The 21,017-nt window shown below is 39.1% G+C and overlaps 1 protein-coding gene across 2 annotated transcripts in view; it reads left to right on the top strand.

Moving 5' to 3' along the window:
- htr2cl1 (5-hydroxytryptamine (serotonin) receptor 2C, G protein-coupled-like 1) overlaps positions 1-21,017 on the top strand; it is a 215,309-nt gene that overhangs the window by 102,025 nt on the left and 92,267 nt on the right. For both annotated transcript variants that reach the window (XM_061960921.1, XM_061960919.1), the window contains exon 2: positions 15,427-15,498. The gene's annotated coding sequence lies outside the window, so the exon portion shown is untranslated. The remainder of the gene's footprint in view (positions 1-15,426; positions 15,499-21,017) is intronic.

The raw sequence follows: 21,017 nt of genomic DNA, 5'->3' as shown, positions 1-21,017 counted from the left end.
TCCCCTCACCTCCCAGGGGGTGATCAAGGGGATGGGTCAAATGCAGAGGACAAATTTCACCACACCTCGTGTGTGTGACAATCATTGGTACTTTAACTTAACTTTAACTTTACACATACAAATTGTAGCACAGAAAAAAACACATTTAATAAAAAAAAAAACGTTATTATGGTCTTACCTTTACTTAGAAATGAAGTCCATGCACAGCTACTTTTGAACAAAAGCATCGATAACTTGTTTATAGAAGTCTTCCTTATCTTTCTTCAGTTTTAAAAGTCTCTCTGTCTTGATGGAGATATTCCTTTAATTATTACCTCCTGCTTCGATTGAAAGTCCAGTTTAGAAAACTGTTTTATTTTAGATATGTAATCCTCCATGTTAATAGTCCAGGCAAGAGGAAAAAATAAACGATCGCTGCTAACTGTTGCTGCTTGTTGTCACTTCTTCTGCAGCCGAGTAGTCGCAGAAATGCTCCCTGGGATCACTAGCGCCCTCTACCACCAGGAGGCGGGATTACTGCCAGCTTCACACTGGGTCTTCGCAGCAGTTTTATGATTGCTCAGCACAAGAAATACGTTACACACATACAGTTGTTGACAAAATGCACTGTACATTATATACCTCAGCTAACTAAACTATGGAAATGTATAATATAATTCATATAGCAATACGGTCTCACTGCACAGCAGGCCAGCAGTTAGCCGAGTCATTGCGCAATCCATGGTGAGGCTCAACTGACTGCTGACTCACCGCAAGTCTCTTCTCAGTATTTGAACGGCAAATGTGAAAATTCAGCGATTTTGAATAAAAAATAATCTAAAACTGGTGAAGTTAAATGGAAAATAACTTTATAGTATAATCACTGGATACATTTAACAATTTAATTTTTTTTTTTTCTTTTTACATTTTTTTTCTTTCCATGATGGCACGTGAGGCCCCGCCTCACCTGCCTCCCCTGACTGCACGTCACTGTACCAAACATAGGAAAACACGAAAGTCCAAAACAGTCATGACGGATGACCTCAACAAGATTAGCACAAACAAAGCAAAATGTTGACAGAAACAGTGAAACATGAAAGCAAAGGTTAAAAAAACACCAAAGTTTGGTGGTTACAAAGGATACAATGACGTAGCTGTAGATGTTAAGAATAAAGTATTTAATGACAAAAGGATGTGCTCAGGAGTAGTAGCACAGAACGCAACAATGCAAAGTAGCAAACACCACATATGTGCTCAAATAACACACACTGGAATGCACTGGAATAAAAACAGTAGGAATTGGCAGCAAAAGCCCATGGAGCAACTGAAGTGTAAATGGAAAACCAGCAAGCAGTGTTCAAATAATAATCCGCAACTCCCATTGTTTCAGGAGAAGCACCAACAAGTGAGCAGCAACATCTGCAGCAAAGAGACAATGATCTGGCAACTAGCTAAGGTTCCACGCTGCATTAAATAACCCTAATTGCCAGTAAGTCCCAGCTGCGCACCAAGCAGCGACTGTGCTTTAAGGCACCACCTACGGAGCCCAGCAGGAACAGGAAATACCAAAACAAAAGACGAAATTTTAAGTCATCCTATCATGTGGGGCATGATGAAAATGTCTGATATAATTTCACTTTTCAGCAGAAGTTTAGTAAAAATCTCGCTTCCTTGCCTCTATCCCATACAATAGCGCTTGCTGTCTGTTTTTTAAACAGACCTTGTCTTTGTGGCGCTGCTGTGACAGTCATTATAATTACAGTATTTACAGTATGTACTATATGAGTTTCCTAACCATAGTCCCGGGAGCGCAACCTAGAGGGCTGCCAAAAGATATCTGTTTCTCAGCTGTGGTCCGTATGGGCTCAATTGTCAATCGTACTCAATTGTAACACACGTTTACACCACAATATCAAACAAACAGAAGAAGTCTGGAGCTAAAGTCATAGAGAAGTTTCTTAGGTGCAAAAATTATGACTAAAGCGGGGAAGGTGTATTTTCACTTGCACTTAAATTTTATTGACGGTTTAGTTAAGAAACATATTCATTAACAATTAAGTTAATTTCAGCACTACCGTATTTTTCGTACTATAAGGCGCAATTAAAATCCTTTCATTTTCTCAAAAATCGACAGTGCGACTTATAACCCGGTGCGCCTAATGTACGGCATCATTCTGGTTGTGCTTACTGACCTTGAAGCAATTTTATTTGTTACATGTTGTAATGGTAAGTGTGACCAATAGATGGCAGTCAAACATAAGAGATACATGTAGACTGCAATATGATGGCAGTAAACAACACCAAAACTTTAAATGTTCCATTGAAAATATGGAACATTACACACGGCGCTCAAAAATCTGTCAAAATGTTTTTAGTACGACTTTGATAAGCTTTGAAGCTGCACCGCTTGATGGATTGTCGGCGCATTAAGTAAACAAGTATTATTATGGTGTGTGTATAAGGACCGCAAAATGGCACCTATTATTAGGGATGTCCGATAATGGCTTTTTGCCGATATCCGATATTCCGATATTGTCCAACTCTTTAATTACCGATACCGATATCAACCGATACCGATATCAACCGATATATGCAGTCGTGGAATTAACACATTATTATGCCTAATTTGGACAACCAGGTATGGTGAAGATAAGGTACTTTTTGAATAAATTAATAAAATAAGATAAATAAATTAAAAACATTTTCTTGAATAAAAAAGAAAGTTAAACAATATAAAAACAGTTACATAGAAACTAGTATTTAAGGAAAATTAGTAAAATTAACTGTTAAAGGTTAGTACTATTAGTGGACCAGCAGCACGCACAATCATGTGTGCTTACGGACTGTATCCCTTGCAGACTGAATTGCTATATATTGATATATAATGTAGGAACCAGAATATTAATAACAGAAAGAAACAACCCTTTTGTGTGAATGAGTGTGAATGAGTGTAAATGGGGGAGGGAGGTTTTTTGGGTTGGTGCACTAATTGTAAGTGTATCTTGTGTTTTTTTATGTTGATTTAATAAAAAAAACAAAAAACGATACCGATAATAAAAAAAACGATACTAATAATTTCCGATATTACATTTTAACGCATTTATCGGCCGATAATATCGGCAGGCCGATATTATCGGACATCCCTACCTATTATCTGGCGTTTTGTTTCGTAATATTATGCAAAACCAACTTTTCTTATATTCTGGTACCTGCTGATTTGTATTTGGGATCTGCATAAATCCTGAAAATGTGCGCTGGTCCGCAATTGTAGTTTATGCCGACACCATAGTCAGTAAGCTTCTTCTTTTTCTCTATCTTCTTCTTATGTGACATTCATCTTCCGCTGTTGCCATTTCTAATATAAAGTAGCGTAAAGTTCTTACTTATGTCAGTCAGTAAACTCGCCATGAAAGCGCTATAACATACTGGTGTAGTGAGTACAGATTATTCACCCAAGGAACTTCAGTTATTAGAGAGTTCCGGCCGAACGGTTTTTCACGGGACACATTTCCGTTGATGTTGCACTAGTGAGCCACGGATAAGAAGATGCTGCTCCGTTATTGGTTTAGGTAAAGTCTGAATGTCATTAAAACAGTTAGCTCCATCTTTTGACACTTCTTCACCTCCCGTCCTTGCACGCTACACCGCTACAATAAAGATGACGGGGAGAAGACGCTGCCGAAGTTGAGCCACGTAAATAAGACCGCCCACAAAACGGCGCATCTTGAAGAGACGCTCAGATAATTACTTGAAGATGATCTGTAAAACATAATCTATGCAATATTTTGGCTAAAGAACCACCATTACATGTTATGTAGACCACAAGGAAGTGTTTTAAATGTAGAAAAAAATCCTAATATGACTCCTTTAATGCGCCCGATAATCCGGTGTGCCTTTTGTATGAAAAAATACCTTAATAGACTTGCTCATCGGCAGTGCGCCTTTTATCTGGTGTGCCCTATGGTCCGAAAAATACGGTGTATTGTTATAAATGTATTTTGCATCTGTTATTTAAGTGTCCCTTCTTATGCAGTATATTCGGTTAGTGCTTATTTTTTCTAATCAGCCTGCGCTAAGCCCATACTTGCCAACCCTCCCGAAATTCAGCGCCTCTCCCGACAAATTTTCTCCCAAAAATCTCCCGAAATTCAGGCGGACCTGAGTGACGTGTCGACAGCCTGTTTTCACGTCCGCTTTCCCACAATATAAACAGCGTGCCTGCCCAATCATGTTATAACTGTAGAATGATCGAGGGCGAGTTATTGGTTTCTTATGTGGGTTTATTGTTAGGCAGTTTCATTAACGCCCTCCCAGTGCGGTAACAACACACAACAACAGCAGTCACGTTTTCGTCTACCGTAAAGCAGTTTGTCTGCCGTAAACAGCAATGTTGTGACACTCTTAAACAGGACAATACAGCCATCTACTGTACATGCATATGTGGCAATAACATCTACGGCTTTTAGAGAGTGCAGTGCACAACTGCGCACACAACAAGGAGACGAAGCAGAATGCATCATCAGAGAGGGTGTTCAGCATGGTTAGAAAAATAGTGACAGAGAATAGAACAAGGATGGACAATTCAACCCTTAACTCAACAATGAGTAGATGAGTGTTATGTGTGTGTATATGTGTAAATAAATGAACACTGAAATGCAAGTATTTCTCTTATTTATATATATATATATATATATATATATATATATATATATATATACATATATATATATATATATATACACACAGGTATATATATATATATATATATATATATATATATATATAGCTAGAATTCACTGAAAGTCAAATATTTCTTATATATATATATATATATATATGAAATACTTGACTTGGTGAATTCTAGCTGTAAATATACTCCTCCCCTCTTAACCACGCCCCCAACCACGCCCCTGCCCCTCCTCCAGACCACGCCCCCTCCCGAAATCGGAGTTCTCAAGGTTGGCAAGTATGGCTAAGCCTAAGGTTTATGTGTTAAATAAATAAAAAACACATCGTTACATATCATTTGACAAGGTTTGTAAACTGTAAGTTGGTTAAAAAAATAGTTAATATAATTAAAATCAAGAGTGATATTACTAATTCAGTGTTAATATTTGAGTTGGTCCCCAAGGTCACAGAAAGCACAGGCTTTCTCGCTTCAGAAACCATTGGAATACTTTTGATAGTTCAAGGCTGAAATTGTAAATCCAATTGGGGGCTACAAAAAAATTATATAGAAACACCTGGCCAGGCAAATATGGCCCTTCGAATGTATTTTGCCAAGATTTGGTTTAGAGTAAAGACATTTATTTCAATGCTGCAGCAGTGCAGAGAAGCTTTCCTAGTTTGCTTTTTTTTGTATGCTTTCTGCACCTTTGCTTTTATCATCGCTCTGCTTGGCCCATTCAGCACTCTCACAGTCGTACATGTTTATGAGTGCACACACACACACACATATTTGAGGGTGTGCAACATGTGGCAGACAATATTACGGTCTGTGGTCAAGGCCAGGCAGCCTGACATGCACAATTGCACACTGATGCAGTATTTGTATGCATGTACTGTATGTATTCAATTATTTTTTTCCCAGAGAAGCACCTTTGTCAGAGACTATTACACGGGTCATCCTGAATTTTAATGAAGAAATAATGAAGTTGGAGGAAGACGGCGGGAGATAAAGACAACGAGGGTAGAGAGGTTTGGGGGTTCGGTGGTGGGGGGAGTATAATGGACGCAGTAATGGTGAGGACATCAGAGCGAGGAATAATAATCACACATGGAATGCTCAGTTTGTGTGTGTGTGTGTGTGTGTGTGTGTGTTTGCCACATGCCTGGCATTTGTAATGAAAAGGTCAATTGAATGACGGATGAATATAGAGTAATGTTAATTGATCATATGGAAAGATTTGTAAGATATATTGATATATTTTCAAGAAAGATATGAATTAAGAAAATATCGTAATATCGATATTTATTTCACTTTAAAATTACTAAACGCCGCTTATTTGTTGTGCTCCTTGTTCTCCCCCGCTCCTTGTAATATTTGCACAGCTATGTTATTTATTTGACGTACAAATAATATTTTTCTATTTTATTTATGTTATGTAATTCTGTACTACTTAAACAGTTTCTTTTCTGTGCTGTTATAACCCAACTTGACTAACTGGTTAATACAAGTGTTTAAAGTACAGTTGTCATTCACTCCAAATTCACTGAATATCGCTCAAAAACGAATATCTTTATATGTATACTTTCACCGAAAAATATATCGAGATATATATCGAATATCGAGTTTAAGTAAAAATATATTGAATATCGCTCAAAAATGAATATCCTTATATGTATACTTTCACCGAAAAATATATCGAGATATATATCGAATATCGAGTTTAATTAAAAATATATTGAATATCGCTCAAAAATGAATATCTTTATATGTATACTTTCACCGAAAAATATATCGAGATATATATCGAATATCGAGTTTAAGTAAAAATATATTGAATATCGCTCAAAAATGAATATCCTTATATGTATACTTTCACCGAAAAATATATCGAGATATATATCGAATATCGAGTTTAATTAAAAATATATTGAATATCGCTCAAAAATGAATATCTTTATATGTATACTTTCACCGAAAAGTATATCGAGATATATATCGAATATCGAGTTTAAGTAAAAATATATTGAATATCGCTCAAAAATGAATATCTTTATATGCATACTTTCACCGAAAAATATATCGAGATATATTTAGAATATCGAGTTTAAGTAAAAATATATTGAGATGTACTTTTTCGTCCATATCGCCCAGCCCTAATTGGTCATATACACTATATTCTCTTGGAAATCCGAGGAATAAAGTAGGAACCCTTTGAGCATATTTTGGGGTGATTTCTTGCCTCTTTGGGGTTAAAAAACTGCAACTCACAATTTCATTTTCATTTTTTTTTCTTCATTTATTTATTTATTTCAGTTAATGACATAAAATAATAATAATATAAATTAATATAGTGCAAAAGGTAATGTAATGCATACAATTTTATTAAAGTATTTTTTATTATAAGTCATATCAGGAAGCAGTTTCGTCCCTCCGTGCATGATTGCAGTCCACCATCTCAGACATGTGACCGGCCCGGAATTATTTTTTTTAATGCTGGCTCAAACGTGTCCCTCACTGTCATCTACTCTCTTACCAGTGTGATCCAGTTTTCTGTAGTTCATCAAGTCATTTATCAGATACAGTTTGAAGTCGAGGAACTGTCCAGGTTTCTTTGCTGGTCAGTTAAACACTATGCTGTCAGATTTGTACTGCATCCCGGAATTTGTGATAGCAACATCAGAGAAATGATGAATCACTTGATGTCCATTTCTTGGTTAGGCTTAGAAGCACAGCATGTGATCACAGAGGTCCACAACACCCATCTTGTCACTTCTTTATGGCTGCGGGTCTTTTCACCGGTCTTTGGCCAACTGGTGCTGACATTTTCAGGGTCTGTCTAACTTGTTGTCATACCCCAGCAGGCACTTGACATTGATACAACATTGATTATCCATGTGTGTCCTTTAAAACTGACTTCAAAACAACATTGCAAAATAGTTGATCCACGTTGTTGGTTGGGAAAATGACCAAAATGACCAAATTTCAATGGTTAAATCAACGTCACAACCTGACATCGAATAAACGTTCTCACAAAGCATTTGGTTCCAACGTTGAATTTGTATCGTAGAATATTGGTTGGGAAATTGAACATAATTCAATGGTCAAATCAGAGTCAAAACCCAACATTGATTAAATGTCGTCAAAAAGCATGTTGTTTCAACGTTAGGTTGGAGTTGCTCAATGTCAGGACCTAATTCAACAAGTTCTCAACGTTTTCATGTCTTGCGCCTGTTGGGACTACTTTGTGATGGTCAACCCAGGACTTGTCAGGCAACCGTCATAGCTTTGAGACACACATTTTTGTTACGTACAACGGGGGAAGGAGACGACACAACGGCAGGGATCAGTTCAATAGGTTTATTGAACTTGATGTTAATGAAGTGGTGGAGTGTGTATGCTACTAAATGTGAATGATGCAAGATGATGTGTAGAATTAACAATGTAAATGTTACCAGAGTTCATTGTGTGTGTTGGATGAATCCTTCGTCAGACCAAAGGGGCGAGGCGAGAAGGCAGTCCGTGGGCAAACAAGCGGTCCGGGGCTGGAGAGAAGCAATAAGGTCCATGTCCAAGCAGGGGTCGAGGATCGAGGGAGGCAGTCCGGAATCCAGAGTGCCGTCGAGGCACACAACTCTCACAGGAAACAGGGGAAATATATGAGGAGTGAACCACGTTCCGGCACTGAATCTTCGGGTCCGCTCATACTTGCCAACCCTCCCGGATTTTCCGGGAGACTCCCGAAATTCAGCGCCTCTCCCGAAAATCTCCCGAAATTCAGGCTGAGCTGGAGGCCACACCCCCCTCCAGCTCCACGCGGACCTGACCTGTTTTCACGTCCGCTTTCCCACAATATAAACAGCGTGCCTGACCAACCCCGTTATAACTGTAGAATGATCGAGGGCGAGTTCTTGGTTTCTTATGTGGGTTTATTGTTAGGCAGTTTCATTAACGTCCTCCCAGCGCGGTAACAACACACAACAACAGCAGTCACGTTTTCGTCTACCGTAAAGCAGTTTGTCTGCCGTAAACAGCAATGTTGTGACACTCTTAAACAGGGCAATACTGCCATCTACTGTACATGCATATGTGACAATAACATCTATGGCTTCTAGAGTGCAGTGCACAACTGCGCACACAACAAGGAGACGAAGCAGAAGAACGAGGAAGATACAGCCATGGCGACGCCGACGATGAGTAAGATGAAGAAATACGCTTGTCAGTTCCAAGCTGCAGCTGCGATTGGACCTGGATAGCCTCCGGGAAGAAGTAGTGGATTACCAAGTGCTTGGCAGTGAAGATCTTCCTCAGGAAGCAAGGATTGACGGGTTTTGGGCCATGCTAGGGAGAGATGGAAGATTCCAGACTCTAGTGCATTTGATGAAAGCACTTTTCAGAGAGGGTGTTCAGCATGGTTAGAAAAATAGTGACAGAGAATAGAAAAAGGATGAACAATTCAACCCTTAACTCAACTATGAGTAGATGAGTGTTGTGTGTGTATATGTATAAATAAATGAACACTGAAATTCAAGTATTTCTTTTATTTATATATATACTTGACTTGGTGAATTCTAGCTGTAAATATACTCTTCCCCTCTTAACCACGCCCCCAACCACGCCCCCGCCCCCAACTACGCCCCCCTGCCTCACTCCCGACCACGCCCCCCAGCCCCTGAAATTGGAGGTCTCAAGGTTGGCACGTATGGGTCCGCTGGTCTTTATGCAGTCTGTCTTCATCAGGCCCAGGTGCGCAGAGTTGTGATTGCCTGCAGCCTTGCAGGCGCGTGGCCGCGATGCAAGTGGGTAGTGCGGCCGTGCCAGAAATTTGAGGGTTGCAGGTTCGCTCCCCGCCTCTTGACATCCAAATCGCTGCCGTTGTGTCTTTGGGCAGGACACTTCACCCTTGCCTCCGGTGCCTCTCACACTGGTGAATGAATGATGAATGAATGATAGGTGGTGGTCGGAGGGGCCGAAGGCGCAAACTGGCAGCCTCGCTTCCGTCAGTCTACTCCAAGGCAGCTGTGGCTACAAATGTAGCTTACCACCACCAGGTGTGAATGAATAATGGGTTCCCACTTCTCTGTGAGCGCTTTGAGTATCTAATAATAGAAAAGCGCGATATAAAATCTAGTCCATTATTATTATTATTATATCTTCTAGCGGAGGTGCCGGCAGAGCTTGCAGCAGAAGACATGCGGGATTGCACATACGCCGTGACAGTTTTGTCATAATTCCAGTTGTTACACATTCATGAGCTTATTTGATGGGAAGTTGCGTTTAACGTACACATGACTTCCTGTGGGAACAGTTTCAACCATGTGCAGTCCTGCTGCTGCCTCAATTTCCATTGATTCTGAAAAGCCAAGAGGAAGAGACTCATTATTTTAGCGATGGTTTTCAGAGAAATGCCCCTCATCTATTGCTCTCTCTCTGATTTGTGAAGGCTGCCAAGTCTTCTAAGACTTTGCTGTCAATGTTCTGTGAAAAATACTCAATAGGACTCAAGTTTCTCCAAATGGCGGGGTCATCTTCACAGTCGGGAGGTCTGATTTGATTAGCCTCCTGCCTCTTCTTTAGTGTATTTATTACATTAATTACTTCACACACTGCACAAAATACATTGAAATTGTGAAGTGAAGTGAAGTGAATTACATTTATATAGCGCTTTTTCTCAAGTGACTCAAAGCGCTTTACATAGTGAAACCCAATATCTAAGTTACATTTAAACTAGTGTGGGTGGCACTGGGAGCAGGTGGGTAAAGTGTCTTGCCCAAGGACACAACGGCAGTGACTAGGATGGCGGAAGCCGGGATCGAACCTGCAACCCTCAAGTTGCTGGCACGGCCACTCTACCAACCGAGCTATACCGCCCCAAATTGTTTATTATTCCCAAAAGAAATGTGTTTCAGGGGAGAAGTGTGAATATTAACCACTAAGTATCAGGCTAGTTTTCTATTAGTTAACCATAAATGCAGTACTTATGTATCTATTTATTTTGCCTAACTTTCAACGCTGACAAAAACAAACGCAAATTACACAGTTCAAAAATGAATAGGCTGGATCTCAGAAAGCTATATAATATTCCGTTAATGTGGGGTGTCTATTACCTAAACTGTAAATTGTACAGCTGCTGTTTGGTCTTGTATGTCAAAAGCAGCTGTGGAAGTGGTTCTTTCCAGAAGCAGTTAGACTACTGATCTCAGATGGTGCACTGTAGCGATGTACACCAATCTCACACCCACCACCAACACCACCCCACACCCCATCTCTGCTCGAACAACACTTAATTTGCAGACTTGTCCCAACCGTACTAAACTGGGCTTTTATTTGGTTTGGTGTCATTGTTTTTTTACATTCTCTTTGGGCTACAGCATCACATGATCTATTCTTTGTTTCTATTCATTCTATTGTATTCAAGATTCAAGATTGTTTATTGTCATATGCACAGTTAAACATACAGTTTGCCTTACAATGGAAATCTTACTTTGCTAATCCACCCTTCAACAAGTCACACGGTACTTAGCTAAAAATAAAAAATAAAAATAAAAATGCATATACAAGGCACAGTAAGTAACATTACATTATTGCACATTCTGATTGACAGTCAACAGTATAAATATGGAGGTGACATTTGGTCACAGCAGCAGTTAAAGTGTCTTTAGTGATCAAAGGTGAAAAGTGTCTACAGTGATGGTTCACAGTTCGGGGGTGGTCATCTGTCTTTTGTTCAGAAATATAAAAGTAGCATATAATTTAGCATTCACAAGCCTGATGGCCTGTGGGTAGAAACTGTTTGTCAGTCTCATATTAACTCATGCTATTTATAACCTACTCTGCCATGTAAATATCCTATTCTATACAAATCATACTAATACGAAACCCAATGTTGTAACAATATTGGTAAGGAGCAAACTGCTAAGTCAGCATTGATAGCAATTTTGAGTTCATTACAGTACAACAACTGTAACAAACATGACTTTTAGTAGCAAAACATTTTAAAGCGCATGCAGAGATAAATAAACGCGGACAACTTTTAGTATTTCAGATGCGGCTTACTGTCATTTTGTGGAGTTACCCTAAAATCCACAATATGAATTTGCCTGCAAGCCACAGTTGTCAACGTCATTGGTTTTTAACTGGGTGCAAATCAGACCCCGGCGGGTTTTGGTTTTTGTAGACCCGGCTACTGGAGGAGAATGCAGATAATGGAAAACGAAAATTAATTGGAACATTCAGTGAGAACATATCAACACTTTGTGCCTTATTTCATTCTGCTTGATTGCAAAAGAAACGGCCATGTATCTATGGTGATATAAGGTACATCCACCATGGCAACCGTTCTCCTTCTTTACCTTTTTACTTTGGAATTGGCTGTGCCTCCAGGGTGAATCTTAGCTCGCTCCCGCACACCAGGAGCTTTAATTCGTACCTTTGATGTCAGCATCCATTTCCATTAAGGCCATCAGTGCTCGCTCTGAGCCCCATTGATCGTGTCAGTGTGTCCGATTTAGCGTGATCCATCAGGACAAATGGATGATAATGTTCTTAGTTACTGTATTTTTCGGACTATAAGTCTCAGTTTTTTTCATAGTTTGGCCGTGCGACTTATACTCATGAGCGACTTATGTGTGAAATGATTAACACATTACCGTAAAATATCAAATAATATTATTTAGCTCATTCACGTAAGAGACTAGACGTATAAGATTTCATCGGATTTAGCGATTAGGAGCAGAGGTGGGTAGAGTAGCCAGAAATTGTACTCAAGTAAGAGTACTGTTACTTTAGAGATTTATTACTCAAGTAAAAGTAAGGAGTAGTCACCCAAATATTTACTTGAGTAAAAGTAAAAAGTATGTTGTGAAAAAAATACTCAAGTACTGAGTAACTGATGAGTAACATACACACTCATATATATATATATATATATATATATATATATATACATACATACATACATACATACATATACATTGATATATACAGTATATAATTTATATGTATTTATTTAGCTGTTTTTGTTTACATGTTAAAGGGGTTTTAATGAATATACATGCATGTTTAACATATACATTCCTTTCTTTCATGAAGACAAGAATATAAGTTGGTGTATTACCTGATTCTGATGACTTGCGTTGATTGTAATCAGACAGTTGTGATGATAACGTCCACGTTTTCAAATGGAGGAGAAGAAAAGTTCCTCCTTTCTGTCTAATACCACATGAAAGTGGTGGGTTTTTGGCATCTTGTTTGTCCAGCTTCCATATTTGTTTTTATATACTTTACAAGAAATATATTGGCGTCAAACTCCGTAGCTTGCTAGCTTGTTTGCGCTGGCTTTCGGAGACTCTTGTTTTGAAACCGCAGGCGCGATGGAGCGGCACTTTTATTGTGAAGACAGGAACGTCCTCATGTGCGGTCAGTCTTTAGGCTTTTGACGGGATGTACGGTTAAAATAAAAAAGTATCTTTTTTTCTTCACACTTTTGATTGATTGATTGGAACTTTTATTATTAGATTGCACAGTACAGTACACATTCCGTACAATTGACCACTAAATGGTAACACCCCAATAAGTTTTTCAACTTGTTTAAGTAAGGTCATGTGACCACCTGGCTCGGTTTGATTGGTCCAACGTCACCAGTGACTGCATCTGATTGGTGGAACGAAGTGAAACGTCACCAGTAAGGCAGGCACTTTGAAGGTCTGTCTGACAGACCAAAACAAACAAAGCGTGCATTAACAGATCGATAAAAATTAGTAGCGAGTAGCGAGCTGAATGTAGATAAAAGTAGCGGAGTAAAAGTAGCGTTCCTTCTCTATAAATATACTTAAGTAAAAGTAAAAGTATGTTGCATTAAAACTACTCTTAGAAGTACAATTTATCCCAAAAGTTACTCAAGTAGATGTAACGGAGTAAATGTAGCGCGTTACTACCCACCTCTGATTAGGAGTGACAGATTGTTTGGTAAACGTATAACATGTTCTATATGTTATAGTTATTTGAATGACTTTTACCATAACATGTTACGTTAACATACCAGGCACGTTCTCAGTTGGTTATTTATGTGTCATATAATGTACACTTATTCAGCCTGTTGTTCACTATTCTTTAGTTATTTTAAATTGCCTTTCAAATGTCTATTCTTGGTATTGGGTTTTATCAAAAAAATGTCCCCAAAAAATGCGACTTATACTCCAGTGCGACTTATATATGTTTTTTTCCTTCTTTATTATGCATTTTCGGTCGGAGCGACTTATACTCCGAAAAATACGGTATGTGTTCACTGCCATTTGAGCAGGTGAAATTCTTGAAATGTGAAGTTTTGAATAATTGAAGAGAACATTCTCTGAAGCGGCTGGCAGATGTCATCTGTTGGTTCATGCTTCACATTCTTAAACAGATAAGAGTTCTGCATTTATGAGTGTACAGTAGGTACCCGCTATTGCTGATGATGAAAAAGCCTGTACAAAGCTCTATAAATGCCTCTCGCAGCAATTAAACACATTTTGAATGCAATCGTACTTATCAAAAACCAATTATAAGAATACAGAATTGTACTTACCAACCGTCTTGTCAAAGCAAGTGTTGAGTAAATTGCTGTATTGTCCCAACTCTTTTTGCACTGCAGATAAGTCATCAAAGCATGTTCATCTTCACTTACCATAATAAAATCTAAATATTCACAAGTTGAAGCAGAGAAAATAAATACGCAAATATGTGGGGCAAAGGAAAGCCAAACCAGGAATATGCAAGAATCTGCTAGAGTTATCCATGTGTTTAGGTCCCTTTTTCGGGTGTTACCATTTAGTGGTCAATTGTACGGAATATGTACTTCACTGTGCAACCTACTAAAAAAAGTCTCAATCAATCAATCCCTGTTTTGAATCCTTGGAGATGTAGACGGGGCTGTTTATTTATATAGTCACGTGCAGGTCTTTATTATTTCATACCTTCATCCATATTGCATCATGAGCGTGACCTCAAGCTGAACCCCTGCTTTCTATAGACGACATCATATTTCCCGCTGTCACTCAGGCGCGTCCCTTCCGAATTTCAAAATAACACAAAAAGGAAATGGAGTCGTAGGATCGTTTACACACGGAGATGCTTGAGCCTCCGGCGTTGTTAAGTCTTAATTAACGCAAATTAGGATTTTCTTAATGATGGATGCGTTGGATTTGTTATTGCTCTTTCCGTCTGAAATGCCTTGTTTGGAGGGAGGCACCCATGAGGAACAGTTGCGACAACCGGGGAGCTAATTAGCGCCTTAGCCGACCTTGTTGGCGCCTATTCAATGCCATACAGCTTAATTTCAACAGCGAAAATAGTTACGTTAAGGCACCTGTCATACAGAGCCCTCCCTTCTTAAAAATGTCACAGTGATGCAGCAAAATAACATCTCCGTTTTCTAAAAATAAAAAAAATATATACAAAAGATAAATCTTCAGGAGTCTGGCACAATGTTTTGCAAGCCGAAACCTTACAAAGACGCCACAATCAATACTTTAATCCTGTGGGTTCTTTTTAAAAGTTTGCAGTGTGGAGGATTACTGAAATATGTTTCTCTTACAGAAAAAAAAAAAGTTTGTTATTCTAGGATAAAATTGATGTATTAAAAGGTTAAATGAGAAGTTTTCCCTCTGCAGACAAAACATGGCTCGAACACCTAAATTGGGATTGATTGGCATTTAATTTTTAATTGAACACATCACAAGATCCACCTTAGGAGGTCTGACTAAACTTTCTCCTTGTGCTTTTTTTTCTTTTTTTTTTACTAGAACGAGTGAGAATCTTCAAGACTGACCTTGTGCATGCAGGCTTGTTCCACACGATGATCCGAACAGCGCTAGGTGAGGGTGAGTCCATACAAACTCAAATAAAAGTACAATTATTGTGTATGTAGTGTCTTCTTAGCCTTGATGTTTACATGTTACAGTAATCCCTCGGTAATCGCCGTTATTTGATTCATAAATCAATTTCCGCGAAGCAGGAATCATTAATTATAAACTGAATATTATCATAGCTAGAACATAAATACCTGTTCACGACCTTTCTAAATACATTTTTCAACATTATGAGATCCCTCTAAACATGCACTGACACTATCTATTCACCTTCACACTCTTTAATCCAGTATAGTAATGCTCCTGAGGCTGAGCCTATCAGTGGCCACTTTACTGAACAGCGTGCTCTGATTGGTTTGGTGTCATCCAGACTTAGACTTACACTTAGACTTAGACTTCCTTTTTATTGTCATTCAAATTTGAACTTTACAGCACAGATAAGAACGAAATTTCCTTACATAAGCTCATGGTAGTGCACGATAAAAAAGCAATAAGGTGCATATATAAATAATAAATATATATAAATAATATATAAATATATATATAAAATAAATAAATATATATAAATATATATAAATAAATAAATAGATTACTGTACAGATAAATATATTGCACTTTTTCACAGGCGTCCACGTTTATGGATGTATGTTATATTGTCTTTTTTATTCCAGCGAGTTAATCCATTTTGGGGGGAGTTGAGGGGATAATTTAATTTAATTATGATGCATTCAAGAGTCTTACGGCCTGAGGGAAGAAGCTGTTACAGAACCTGGAGGTTCTGCTTCGGAGGCTGCGGAACCTCTTTCTAGAGTCCAGCAGTGAAAACAGTCCTTGGTGGGGGTGGGAGGAGTCTTTGCAGATTTTCTGAGCCCTGGTCAGGCAGCGGCTTTTTGCGATCGCCTGGCCAATACTACAGTAGTATTGATCTTTTGAGTTAATTTAGAAATGTTTATGCATGAAAATGCTTAATTTAGGGCAAAAATGCTTTACGATATGCTTACCCCCCCCCCCCCCCCCCCCCCCCATAAATACGGGGGGGGGGGGGGGGGGGGGGGGGGTGTTTTGTCAAGTTGTATGTTGTTGTTGTTTTTAGACTAGTTGATCTGCCGTTTCTTTTCTTTTCTCCTCTGCCCCCCTCTCTCTTGTGGAGGTCCGGTGGCCATGGATGAAGTGCGGCTGTCCAGAGTCGGGACCCGGGGTGGACCCCCCGCCCCCCCTCCGTGCGTCGGTTGAGGTGGGCGGGGTTTGGGGGTAGGGTTTGGTGGTAGCGGGGGTGTATAATGTAGCCCGGAAGAGTTAGGGATGCATGGGATTCTGGGTATTTGTTCTGTTGTGTTTATGTTGTGTTACGTTGCGGATGTTCTCCCGAAATGTGTTTGTCATTCTTGTTTGGTGTGGCGCATATTAGTAACAGTGTTAAAGTTGTTTTATACGGCCACACTCAGTGTGAACTGTATGGCTGTTGACTAAGTATGCCTTGCAGTAACTTAAGTGTGTAGGGCAGAACCCGCATACAACATGTGACTGGGCCGGCACGCAGACAGTGTAAAATCGGACTCTAAAGGCACTGCCATCACGGCACGCCCTCAATATTGTTGCCCCAGGAGATTTTCGGGAGAGGCACTGAAATTCGGAAGTCTCCCGGAAAAATCGTGAGGGTCGGCAAGTATGCAGCTGAGCCGCATCAGAGTGATCAAAGCATGCGGCTCCGGAGCCGCGGGTTGCCGACCCCTGTTCTAGACCAAAAATCACTTCATATTCTTTACTGCTCACTAGTGTTACCATATCTGAGTTATTGTGTAGAAATATGAGGAAACAACTACAAATGTGCGCTTCATTCACTAATGGTGTTACAAAAAAAGATCAATCAGAATAATACATAATGTTGGATATAGAGAACATACAAACCCTTTATTTATTAAATCACAATTATTGAAATTCAACGATTTGGTGCATTTGCAAACAACTAAAATGATGTATGAAGCAAACTATAACCCGCTACCTAAGAATGTACAACAATTCTTCTCAACAAAAGAGGAGAAATATAACCTCAAAGGAAAATCTCATTTAAAACATTTGTATGCTCGTACAACACTTAAAACCTTTAGTATATCAGTATGTGTAATTAAATTATGGAATGGATTAACCAAAGAAATCAAACAAAGCACCAATATGATTCACTTTAAGAGACTGTTCAAACTACAAGTGTTCACAAAGTACACAGAACAAGAATTATGATGACAATCTTGATTGCTATGGTATGAAAAGGGGTAGGATTAAATAAATTTGAAGCCCGAATTTGAAAGGAAGTGCAGTGCAAAAAGGGCTCACTGCAGCCACTAAATAGGTGCGGAATCATCTTTTTCTGTTGTTGTAAGAGATTGCCTGTGTATTTGGCAAACTACATCAAATTGAATGTGTTCATATCAAACAGAAAAACGCTGTGAAAAATAGTTTCAAAGAATTAGTTAAGATTAATTGTGTTTCATGAAAATAAAAACAGATGTATAGTAGTTGACAGTTTGAAATGTTTCAGGGTTCAAGGCTTTTTTTAAAGTGTTTTCTTAATCCACAATATGGTCAAGGAAGGTAAATGCTAATATGCACGTTCATACTTTCTCATAATCTACAACATAAGCAATATTGTTGCAAATGTTGTCGAAACAAACTAAAGCAAACAGTTGCTCTTTCTGAAAATGATTAAGCCGACAAATGACCCATATGTACTGTTTTAAAACATTTACATTTTAAAGTTAAAGTACCACTGATATTCACACACACACTAGGTGTGGTGAAATATCATTTAGATTTAAATTAATTGGTCCCCTTGGGGAAATTAATTTTCACTGTCGTACGTTTGAACAATAGACATTACACATCACAAAAAAAAAAAAAAAAAATTACTCTCTGCATTTGACCAATCCCCTTGTTCCATCCCCTGGGAGGTGAGGGGAGCAGTGAGCAGCAGCGGTGGCCGCACTCAGAAATCATTTTGGTGATTTAACCCCCAATTCCAACCCTTGATGCTGAGTGCCAAGCAGGGATGTAATGGGTCCCATTTGTATCGTCTTTGGTATGACTCGAAGTCTTTGGTATGACTTTTACTGTGTCATGTTTATAAAAATGCACAACTCAGTGAATAATTTGCACTTTTTTTGAGTCGGAATCTTTTAAAACATAACATGGAAATTAGTTTAAGTTGTTGCAGATGTTATCTTAGCCTATTTTATTCATCTACTTTGATGACAAACTGATTAGACTTAGACTAACTTTATTGACTCACAAGGGAAATTGTTCCACATAGTAGCTCAGTTTCAAAGGAGGGAAAGGGTAAGGATGGAAAGGATAATGCAGGTATTAAAGGGGAACATTATCACCAGACCTATGTAAGCGTCAATATATACCTTGATGTTGCAGAAAAAAGACCATATATTTTTTTAACCGATTTCCGAACTCTAAATGGGTGAATTTTGGCGAATTAAACACCTTTCTAATATTCGCTCTCAGAGCGATGACGTCACAACGTGGCGTCACATCGGGAAGCAATCCGCCATTTTCTCAAACACAGAGTCAAATCAGCTCTGTTATTTTCCGTTTTTTCGACTGTTTTCCGTACCTTGGAGACATCATGCCTCGTTGGTGTGTTGTCGGAGGGTGTAACAACACGAACAGGGACGGATTCAAGTTGCACCAGTGGCCCAAAGATGCGAAAGTGGCAAGAAATTGGACGTTTGTTCCGCACACTTTACCGACGAAAGCTACGCTACGACAGAGATGGCAAGAATGTGTGGATATCCTGCGACACTCAAAGCAGATGCATTTCCAATGATAAAGTCAAAGAAATCTGCCGCCAGACCCCCATTGAATCTGCCGGAGTGTGTGAGCAATTCAGGGACAAAAGACCTCACTAGCACGGCAAGCAATGGCGGCAGTTTGTTCCCGCAGACGAGCGAGCTAAACCCCCTATCGACCCTAGCTTCCCTGGCCTGCTGACATCAACTCCAAAACTGGACAGATCAGCTTTCAGGAAAAGAGCGCGGATGAGGGTATGTCTCCAGCAGTGACGTGCGGTGAGGTTCATGACTGGTGAGGCTCTGACTTCATCACAGTCAGATTTACAAACATATGAACCCTAAAGAGTATCTTATTCACCATTTGATTGGCAGCAGTTAACGGGTTATGTTTAAAAGCTCATACCAGCATTCTTCCCTGCTTGGCACTCAGCATCAAGGGTTGGAATTGGGGGTTAAATCACCAACAATTATTACCGGGCGCGGCGCCGCTGCTGCCCACTGCTCCCCTCACATCCCAGGGGGTGATCAAGGGGATGGGTCAAATGCAGAGGACATATTTCACCACACCTAGTGTGTGTGACAATCATTGGTACTTTAACTCATTGGCGTTGTTAGGCCTATTTTAGGTAGGCTCAAGCCCCCCTAAAATATTCTTAAGCCCCCCTAAATAATTTGGTGTTTTTTTGTTTTTTTTTACAAATAAATGCCGACATATTCATTATAAAGTGGCCCAAATATGAGTTTAAATAAATAATCATATAACCTGTTATTATTCACTCAGTTTCCCCCCACTTCGTAGCGTAAGGTAGAGAGCCCCTTTCGTGCATCGGTATCCAATCCATTCCACTTGTTCATATAGAAAATGCCCACATCACTCAAATTCCAGCCCGCATTTTTTCTGCGACCTTGCTTGCGGTCCTGCATGTGTACGAAGCACATTATCTTCCTTTACAATGAGTGAAGCTGCACAAAACCTTGTGTGTGCAATTGTAAATCATTTATTTTTTATTTTTTGTGTTTCTTGTAGAATCTATATAAAGTAATATACATAAGCCTATTGTTAAAATAATGAAAAAAACATCATTAAATATATGTGTTTTATTGTATTGTTACATTAATAGCTGTTTTATTATTATAGGATGGCTTGTTAAACATTTAATAGGATTTTCAGAGGGAGGAAAAACCAAGACATTTAATATAAAATGTAAAATGAATAAATACATAAAAAGAAAAAGAAAATATATGGTTAAAAGCCATCGTCCCGGGGAGCATTTCATTTCGTCCCGTGCATTTTTTTTAAATAATAATAATAACAATGAATAATTTCTAAGTCTTTGTTAGCCGTTTGTGAAGTTTTGTGCTCGTGCGTAACATTCGCTCGCATCCTGTGCATCTCCTGGGGGCAAGGCCCCCCCTGTCCTTAAAAGCTAGTGACGCCCCTGCTTTAACTTAACTTTAACTTTACACATACAAACTGTAGCACACAAAAAAGCACATTTAATAATTAATTATTATGGTCTTACCTTTACTTATAAGTGCGGGTACAGTGGTGTTCGGTGTGGAGGAGTTGTGAATGAATGAAATATGAAATCCGTGCTGCAGTCTGCAGGTGTACCTAATGTAGTGTCCTTGCAGTCGTTCACGGCTCCTCCGGCGCGAGCAATGTTGTTTTTGCACTTTTTGGCTTCTTGTTAAGTGACTTTTTTTGGGTGGATTCGGTCTTGCACGTGG

Source organism: Nerophis lumbriciformis, linkage group LG05, assembly GCF_033978685.3.
Source record: "Nerophis lumbriciformis linkage group LG05, RoL_Nlum_v2.1, whole genome shotgun sequence".
Taxonomy (NCBI): Eukaryota; Metazoa; Chordata; class Actinopteri; order Syngnathiformes; family Syngnathidae; genus Nerophis; species Nerophis lumbriciformis.
Note: the sequence above shows the minus strand (reverse complement) of the source record. Positions and strands in the feature narration are given on the sequence as shown.